We start from the raw sequence: 9,216 nt of genomic DNA, 5'->3' as shown, positions 1-9,216 counted from the left end.
AGGAAGAGAAAAGAAAAGAAAAGAAAAGAAAAGAAAAGAAAAGAAAAGAAAAGAAAAGAAAAGAAAGAAAAGAAAAGAAAAGAAAAGAAAAGAAAAGAAAAGAAAAGAAAAGAAAAGAAAAGAAAAGAGAAAAAGAAAAGAAAGAAAAAAGAAAAAAAATAAAAAAATAAAAGAAAAAAGAAAAAAGAAAGAAAGGAAAAGAAAAGAGGAAACAAAAAATGGGGGAAGGGAAGGGAAGGGAAGGGAAGGGAAGGGAAGGGAAGGGAAGGGAAGGGAAGGGAAGGGAAGGGAAGGGAAGGGAAGGGAAGGGAAGGGAAGGGAAGGGAAGGGAAGGGAAGGGAAGGGAAGGGAAGGGAAGGGAAGGGAAGGGAAGGGAAGGGAAGGGAAGGGAAGGGAAGGGAAGGGAAGGGAAGGGAAGGGAAGGGAAGGGAAGGGAAGGGAAGGGAAGGGAAGGGAAGGGAAGGGCTGCCACATAACACCAGACTTCATGTCCTGCTCCTCTAATTGCCTGTGAGCAGAGATAGCAAATAAAAATTCTTCAAGGCTTCTCATTTCATTTTTAAGAGCTCAGCTTTTTGCCGACCTCTGGCCTGAAACACAGGCTGATAAAGGTTTCTTTTGGATATATAGAAAATACCACAATGGTTTCATCACCCCTTGAGAGCATGGTAACCCCACTCCTTTCTTTTCTCTAGGAAGGCAGTAGCAGTGGGATTAGTGATCTGCCACTGCCACAGGCACTGGCTGTGTGCAAAGAACATTACAGATTTGTGTAGGGGATGACTGGTTTCAGTTCCTGGGCCTTGGGAATTAATGGTAGCAGTAAAACCATGGAGCCCTTCCAAGAGCCTCCATGTGCTTCTCCATCCACGGACCAGCCAGAGCTGAAAGAGGGTGTGAAGGGGGTACTGAAGGGGTAGAATTGAAAGGCGTCACTGTAGAAAACACCAGAAAACACCCAGAGCTTTATGAAAGCAGCAGGGGTGGATTGGCACTGGCTGCTCCCTACAGACCACAGCAGGGTCTGGAGCTCAGGGTGACTGAAGGTGAAACAGCCACAAAGCAAACAGAATTGTTTCAAAGGGACACCAGGAGGGGAAATGCAGATTTCTATAGCCAATACTTTGGGATACTGCCCTGGGAGTGAGACCAGCCCCGGCAGAGATGTGGATGCAAAATGCAACAGAGGAGGAGCCTGTGAAGGCTCCTGAGCATCAGATATGGTGTCTCCAGGTGAGGAAATCCCAGGAGCTGCTGTGGGGCAGACCTCCCTCCCTGGCCTTCATGGAAAACAGTCTCCTCTGCTGGGCTCACAGCCACTCCTGCCCAAATATTTGCATCTGGGGTAGGGACACCTGCCAGCCAAACTGGGCTTGGCCTGAGCAGCTCTCTGTAGTGGCCAAACAGCCCCAGGAGATGGAGCTGGGCTGGCTCACCATCTGTCAGAGCTGGTGGCAGGGCTGTGACGGCAGCACCAAGGGGAGCTGAGCCTTGTGCCTGCACTGGGGCACCGGGGCTGTGTCCCCCATCAGCTGTGCCAGGCCGTGGGGCAGCAGGGACACCCCTGCACCAGCAGCAGCACAGGCAGAGAGGCAGCAGCTCCTGGCAGCGCTGCTGGCCCTGGCCATGGCTGGCTGGGCAGGGGCTGCTGGCCATGCCAGGCTGAAAACGGAGAGGAGTGCTGCCTTCTGTGGGTGCCAGTTTGGAAGGAGAGCTGTGATCCCAGGCCAGTTTTCCAGTCCATTTGGTTTCTCTGTGGCTTGATGGGGACATTAAATGGCAGGCATCATGTGCTAAGCCTGGACACCTCATGCCTGTGTGGAGAGGCTTCTGATGGGCAGTTGTCAGGCACGGACACAGGGATGACCATTAGCAGATCTGACTGTGGCTGTAGAGAGGAGTCTCCCTGCAGGACAAACACTGTTCCCTGCAGGAGCTCGTGGTCCAGTCCTTCCTCAGCCCTGGGCTTCAGACAGAGGATTTGATTTGTGGACTGCAGCAGTCAGGGAATAAAATGCTTCTGCAGCCAGGCTGTGCCTCACTGAGCTCCAGGTGGGCACATCCCATCCCCAGGATGCTGGGGAGCATCCCAGGGACAGCAGAGCAAGGACTGCCTGTCTCTGCTGTGCCCCAGTCCAGGCCCAGGATCTGTCTGCTCCCAGCAATTGAACTTTAAACAGGGTATGTTGCCTGTTCATTGACTAGATTTCAAATAAGATCACCACAGGTCTTAAGCAGAGTTTCCTAAATTAATCTCCTGAACATAATAATCAGAGAAAGCCTTGTTTCTGCAAGGCTGTACCTTACACTCTTTAGGAGGTGAGTGGCAGCAGCTGTCACTGAATAATCGTTCTCATTAACTCATCTTTGTACCTTTCCTTTACCTGATGAAACCCTCTCTCCAAAACACAGCCTTGAGGGCTGCTGAAAAACAAAGCAGACAAACAGGGAGAGACAGGGCCAGGGAGGCTGGAAACTCATCCACCTCCTCCTCCCATAGAGACAATTTAGAGGGAGAACATGCCCCAGCTCCTGTTCCCTGCTGGGCCTGGGAGGAGGGACCGTGCCAGCTGCAGGAGCTCCTGGGGCATGGCCCATATCTCCCATCCCTTCATCCTTCCCCCTGCTGCCAGGGCTGCCAGGGACCTCATTACCACTGCCTCTGCACTTCCACACCCTGGTGAAAAACTGCCTGCATCACCTGGGGTTGCTTTCTTCAGAGAGCACTTGTGAATCTAATGTGAGCTCCATTTGCAGGATACGCTGTTTGGTGATGATTTTTGTAATCCCACAAGCCAAAGCCACTGGGAGGGCACTCCCAGACTCTGGTCCCAGCTGTGGGTCAGCAGGTCTGGGCTGTAGCCTTGTCTCTGATAGTGGTTTCAGTGGTATAAATGCTGTGGGATCCCAAGGCCCCTTCTGCAGACTGCAGAGACCATGGTTAGAGATGCCACCAAGTGAGCAACCACGAGAAAATAATTTCAAGTCAAGGGTTTCAGGCTCAGATCTCAAAGTTATTTCCTGAATCCAGGTTTTAGCATGCTCAGTGTGGCACTGGGGTCTGTCAGGCATCTGGGAGCTGTCCCTGCCCCTGTGCCTTCACTTCAGAACAGCCTTTCTTTGCCTCCTGCCATCCCCAAACCCTGAGCTCCTCCAAGTCCAGCGTGCAAAGGAGGGAATTGCATTGATGCCTTAAAGAACCTCGAAATAAAACAACACACTCTGGAGATAATATTAGTGCAGGAGGGAATATAAATGCTGGTCTTTATTGGAGGGCTCCAGGGGCAAACATGGAAAATGCCCACAAAATGCCCACCCCCTCCCACGGGGTGAATACAGTTTTATAAGTTTAGCAAATCAGCATAATTGACAAAAATCACCAATTAAGAGCACAAGTGGTGATGCAATTCCACACTCCCCACCCCAGCTCAGGCCCCTTCTAAACCCTCCCCCCTCAGAAGGGACTAAACTTTCATGGTGTTTTCTTTTCATCAACTTTGTTGATGAAAATGTGTCTCGAAGAGCTGTTATCCATCCTTGGTTCTCAGAAAGAACCGAGTTAGGATAGGGACTCTGGAATGTGTTTTGTCTTTCTGCTTAGGAAAAAGGTGGGGGAAAGTACTGGGAAAGCTAGCCACAGGTACAACAATAGGCTACAGAGCTGAAAATATATGTGTAAAGAATACAGAGAACATAGAAAAGAAAAAAAGGCAAGAAATCATTTGGCATCAGCATGTAGTGTACATCCATCTCTGCCTGCAAACAGAGAAATACTCAGGAAAGCAGATGCAGAGAGAGGCCAGGGCAGGAAGGAGGAGTCCTTCCCCTGAGGCACCAGGGCTCCAGGCAGCGCAGGGAAGGTGAGAGAGATGCAGCACTCAAGGATGAAGGAGAAGTGATGGAGAGAGCAAAGGGCTGTGGGTGCTGGAGGAAGCCCTGCCAGGTCTGTGGGACAGCGCTGGGACAGAAGCTGTGAGGTTCTGGTGCCTGCCCCTCTCTGCCAGCCCTCAGCTTTTCAGAGAAGCAGGATCCCTGGGAGCCCATGGTGACCTGAGGAGCTCTCTGCCTCCTGCTCTTGGCACAGCATTTCCCCAGGACATTGACCAGTTGTGACTTTTATTTGACCAATGGTCTGGTGCTGACAAGGAGCATACGGCCAGGGCTGGAGCAGCAGCAGGAGCCATAGATTATCCCTAATTGCCTGCAACAGATGAAGCTGACCTTCAGAGAACACAGCCATGAATCTTCACACAATGCTGTGAGTGCCATGTGGATTTACTGCCCGCTGGATTTAAAGCTCCACCAACTCTCTGCTGCTGTTGCAAGAGAAGAAGAAGGGCCAGAAGGATCTGCTGTGCAAAGCCCTGATTGACAGGACACAAGTCAGGAGCATACCTGAGCTTTCAGATGTGTTTTCCCTTGCAAGCTGATCACAGCTAGTGGACAAGAGGGAGAGTGAGACAGATGGACACGGAATAGCAATGTTTTCTGTAGCCTTCTCTGGAGAAAGTTAATCTTCTCTGTTAGACCAGGAACATCATTAAAGAGTGCTACAGGAGCCTGTTTGTTTGGTTTGGTTTTTTTTTGGTGGTGTTGATGCCTTTATAACTCAGCTTGGGTGAAGGCAGAGCAGCTTCCAAACAGGTGTGAGAAGCTGAGCAGGAGGGTCTGGGTTGTTAAGGGGAAAGTGCCCTACAAACCTTGCAGTGCTCCATCACTGAGGCAGCGGGGACCAGCTGAGCTGGAAGCAAATGCCACTTCCAGAGTGACCTGAAGGATCCCAAAGCTCTTGCTGCCTTTGAAGCAGGGTTCTGTGCTCCTGCCAGGACAGAGGGAGATGGCACAGCCTCTGCCTTTCCCTAACCTCACCCTCGGGGTGGCTGGGAGTGCTGGGCAAGGCTGCCTGTGGCTCCAGGGCTCAAGCTGTGTGGAGAGGGATGAGAAATCAGATCTGCAGGGTTGTTCTGTGTGGTTTTCACTTCTGCAGTGCCAGTAGTGACCGAGCACACGTTGCTGATTTGGGAGGATTCCTATCAGATGCTTGGTCGCTCTGAATCAGCAAGGCTGTGCTGATATGTACCCACTGCAGCCTGGCCCCTCCTGCAGACTCTCTGTTGTGCTCAGTGCCAGATAAGAACCGAGATACAAATGGAAAAGAGAAGGGAAAACCAACCAAATGAAAAAGCTTTGCTGCCTGAGAGCAGCCCTGTGAGTATCAGCCAGTTTCTTTGTGGGCAAAGCCAGAAGCCCAGCCAGGGCTGGTTTGACTAGTTCAGCATTTCCAGAGAAGAGCCAGGGTGTTTGTGTCACTTAGAGCCTGGGAGAGGCATCTCACAGGGCTGCCAGGGCCAGGACAGTGGGTGACAAGAGGGGACAGTGTGTCAATAGGGGACAAACCAGTATCTGAGCTGCAGCTTGAGCACTACAGTCTCTCTGGGAGCTGAGTGTGCAAGTGGCTCCCTTGCTCCTGCCCTGCTGTGTCTTGATGTTCTTGTCTCCTCTCTGCTCTTTCTTGGGGCAGGAACAGATCCCATGGAATAAGAGAGAGAAGCTCTGGCCCTGCTGTGTCAATGCACTGACAAAACACATCTCCTGAGGAGGGGAGGCAGGGTTTCCAGAGCACTGCTGGCTTTGCTCCTGGGCAGAGCCAGCTTCTGCCTGGCAGCTCCATCGTTTGCCAGATGCAGAGGGTTGGGGAGGGAGAGGAGATGCAGAGTGACAGGTCGACCCTCTGGGTGGCATCTGAAGCAAGAAGGCAACCACAGACAGGCAAGGAAACCTTGGGGTGATCTGCAGTGCTGGAGGGTCTTCTTACGGCAGGAGGTCACCTCCCCAGTCTCTCTCACCATGGGGTGCCCCACAAGTTGCCTCAAGACACTTGTGGAGCTGTTGGGGGGTGATTTTGATGGCCTCTGAAGCAGTGTTTCAGCTGATGTGCCCAGATGTGCCCTGTGGACTTTCCCACTCACTCCTGCGTTCCCATTCCCACCTCAGCTCAGCAGGGCCCAAAGCCACCCCATTTCCATGGTCTTTGCTGCAGCAGGCTCACTGCTGGGCTGTCCTCCTGCCCTTCCTGAGCCCATCCTCCTCCCTGACCCTGCATCACTCCTGGCCCTTCCCATCCTGAGCCAGCACAGGCAGGACCTGCAGGATGCAAGGGCTGAATCCTCCCTGGCTTCTGAAATCCAGGACCTGCAGGACCCAAGGGCTGAATCCTCCCTGGCTTCTGAAATCCAGGACCTGCAGGACCCAAGGGCTGAATCCTCCCTGGCTTCTGAAATCCAGGACCTGCAGGACCCAAGGGCTGAATCCTCCCTGGCTTCTGAAATCCAGCTCCGTGTCACCAGAGCCCTTTTTGCCACCACCCCTGCTGTGTTGCACAGTGAATTGTCCACAGAAGAAGATCACAATCCCTTTGGCACCTTCAAAAGGCCTGTCCAAATCTTGGGTTCTTCTGCAAATTGCCTCATTATAGAAGTTTCAGCACTGGCTGCTGCTTATGTATATTTTTTTTTCCCAGACTTTCTGCAGGTCTATACAAAAACTTCCTATTATAAATATGAATTCAGTTGGGGACTTCTGGGTTAAATCCTTCAAGTGGTGGTTGTTTTACTTCTTCCACTTGGGATTTCTGGAAGAATGCAGTACTTAGCACACATTTAAATTACAGAGAAGTGCAGGAAACATTGCAATCTTTTCTACCTCTATTTCATTAACGTCTTTGCTCTCTGAAGGACTGGCAGCCTCATAAGAGAGCAGATTTTTCCAATACAGGGTCCTGTTGTCATGCTTGTCAGGAAACCCCACCAAATCTCAGAGGCTGACTGCTTTTACATATTACAGCCTAAATATTGATATTTTTTATTAATATTGGTGGCCCTAGCTGCCTTTTCATTAATTTCTTCCACTTTCAATTGACCCTTGGTTTTCTCCTCCTTGATCTTGCTAAAGAGTTGCCGAGTTCAAGACAGACAAGAAGCTACTGGAGAGGGTCAAAAGTTGTACTTCAGGTTTTCCTGAAGAGTGTCCCTGCTAAGCAAGCACAGCAGAGGAAGGTTGGGAGGGAGGGAGGGAGGGAGGGAGGGAGGGAGGGAGGGAGGGAGGGAGGGAGGGAGGGAGGGAGGGAGGGAGGGAGGGACGGAGGGAGGGAGGGAGGGAGGGAGGGAGGGAGGGAGAGCATGTCTAAGTGAGAGGTTTCTGTTTTGGTGGGGATGGAAGTCCACTGGAGGTGATGACTGATTGGGAGTTACCCTGCATCTTCAATGATCTGCCCTCTTTTTCAAAACATATAAAATACCAAACTCAGCAGCCTTGGCCAAAGCAATTGGTCCTGGAAGCAGTAACTAATTCTGCTTCCATTATTGGAGGGGGATGAGCCAGCCCAGAGCACAACCACAGCACAACCATAGCTGCTGTGCCCTGATGGGTTTGGGGAGATCAGGCTTTGCAGCAGAGTTAAAAGGGAAATATTGATAACCCAAACTATTCAGGGAGAAGCAAAACGGGTGCAGCCACTCCCTCCCCGTGCTGGGGGTGATGCCCAGGCTCTGAGATCACTCTGGGCTGGCAAAGTGCAAGGTTTGGCTTCTCCTCCTTGTGCCCACTGCTCTGTTCCTCACACATGTGGGATGGCTGTGCTGCTGCTGCCTCTCCCAGGGGCTCACCCACGCACAGCTTGGCACGTACTCTCCGAGACAGAGGAAAGGATGGAGGAGCAGGGGGAGGTGAGAGGAGGGGAGGTTGAGAAGTTTTCCAATTTGGAAAATTGTTCTAAAGCTAAAAAATGGAAAGCTAAAATCCCCCACTGGGAAACCCCTTGGAGGATATTAGAAAACGAGGCTGAGTAGTTTCTTTGGATCCTGTGGAATTTAACACAGATTTGTCATCTAGCTGTCAAACCCACTAGAAATGTCTCACTCTCTATTAATAGTTTCATAGATTTTAGAGATTTTCCAGCTCAAAAGACCATTCTGTTCATCTCTTCTTGCATAAAATTGGCTATTCCTGTATTAAGCCCATCCACCCTGGTCAAACAGAAGCTTATCTTTCCAAAAGATCTCCACTGAGATTTAAACACTTCCAGGCACAGAGAATCCATCATGTACCTGGTGAATTCTTGCAGAGGCTAATTGCTCCCACAATTAACCATGCCTTTCTGAACATCTCCAGCCTTCCAGCAGCAGCCTTTGATCCTGCAGGGGCTCAGTTGGGTTAAAGAGCTCTTAATTGTGAGGTTCCCCCTCTGGGGACTTGTTCACCCCAGCAGCTCTTAGTCTGTGGCCTGCTGACCTGTGGGACTTTCCTCAAGGACCCTGGGAGCAGCTGGCGTGTCAGGAGGCTTCAATCAATTGTGCAAGGGTCACCACCAGAAAAACAGCAGAGGAAAGAGCTGAGACTGTTGATTTCTGGCTGTTTGGAGAACTCAGAGTGGAGTTGTTGCAGTGTCTGCACTCGTGTGGCAAGGTGTGGGAGCTGCTGGTGGAGGTGATGCAGTGCTGGAGTGCTCCTCCTTGCTGTTTTCCAGAGAACAAAATGCAGAGGGTTGTGCCAAAGCCCATAACTAAGGGCCAATAAAACCTTCCCTGTGCTGCCATGGCTTCTCCAGGGGGCTTGTTCCAGCTGCATCCCAGGAAGCTGATTTAGAATTGTTACAGCGACTGGGACGTTTTTATGAGGTGCTGCTTTCACACCCCACTGCTTGGGAAGCCCAAGCTGCCTTAATTAAGGACCAGGAGGGACAAAGCTACAGGCACTGGGCTGAGCAGCACCCATGGCCCAGCTCCCACAGCGATGGGTGCTGGTCTGGGAGCCCCTGCCAGCCCAGCTCTGCCCCGAGGGGCCCAAGGGCAGGGCTGCTCCCTGTGGAGGGGACAAAGAACACGTTTGTAGTGCAGAATTCTTTTTCAGGCCTCATCTTCTCCAAGGCTGTGGAGCGTTGTGCTGGTTCTCCCGGGGGATAATCTGTCAGGAGACAAATCTCTCTCCTGCACCGGCCTGCGCTGCTCAGCGATTGTCCTTGGAGAATAAGCGGTCTGGATGGATGGCTCCAGCAAAAGTGAGACCCAGCAGTAAATGAACTCAGCTATGGGCTGGAGTGGAGCTGCTCAGCCTTTTGGTTTGATGTAGCAGCTGTATTTCCTCCAGATTAAAACATATTCCACTCTCGGCCGTACCTCTACCTGTTCTGCCAGTGGAGTGCTGGAACTCACAGAAATC

This window comes from Cyanistes caeruleus, chromosome 14 (genome assembly GCF_971803275.1).
Source record: "Cyanistes caeruleus chromosome 14, bCyaCae1.hap1.1, whole genome shotgun sequence".
NCBI classification, from domain to species: Eukaryota; Metazoa; Chordata; class Aves; order Passeriformes; family Paridae; genus Cyanistes; species Cyanistes caeruleus.
Note: the sequence above shows the minus strand (reverse complement) of the source record.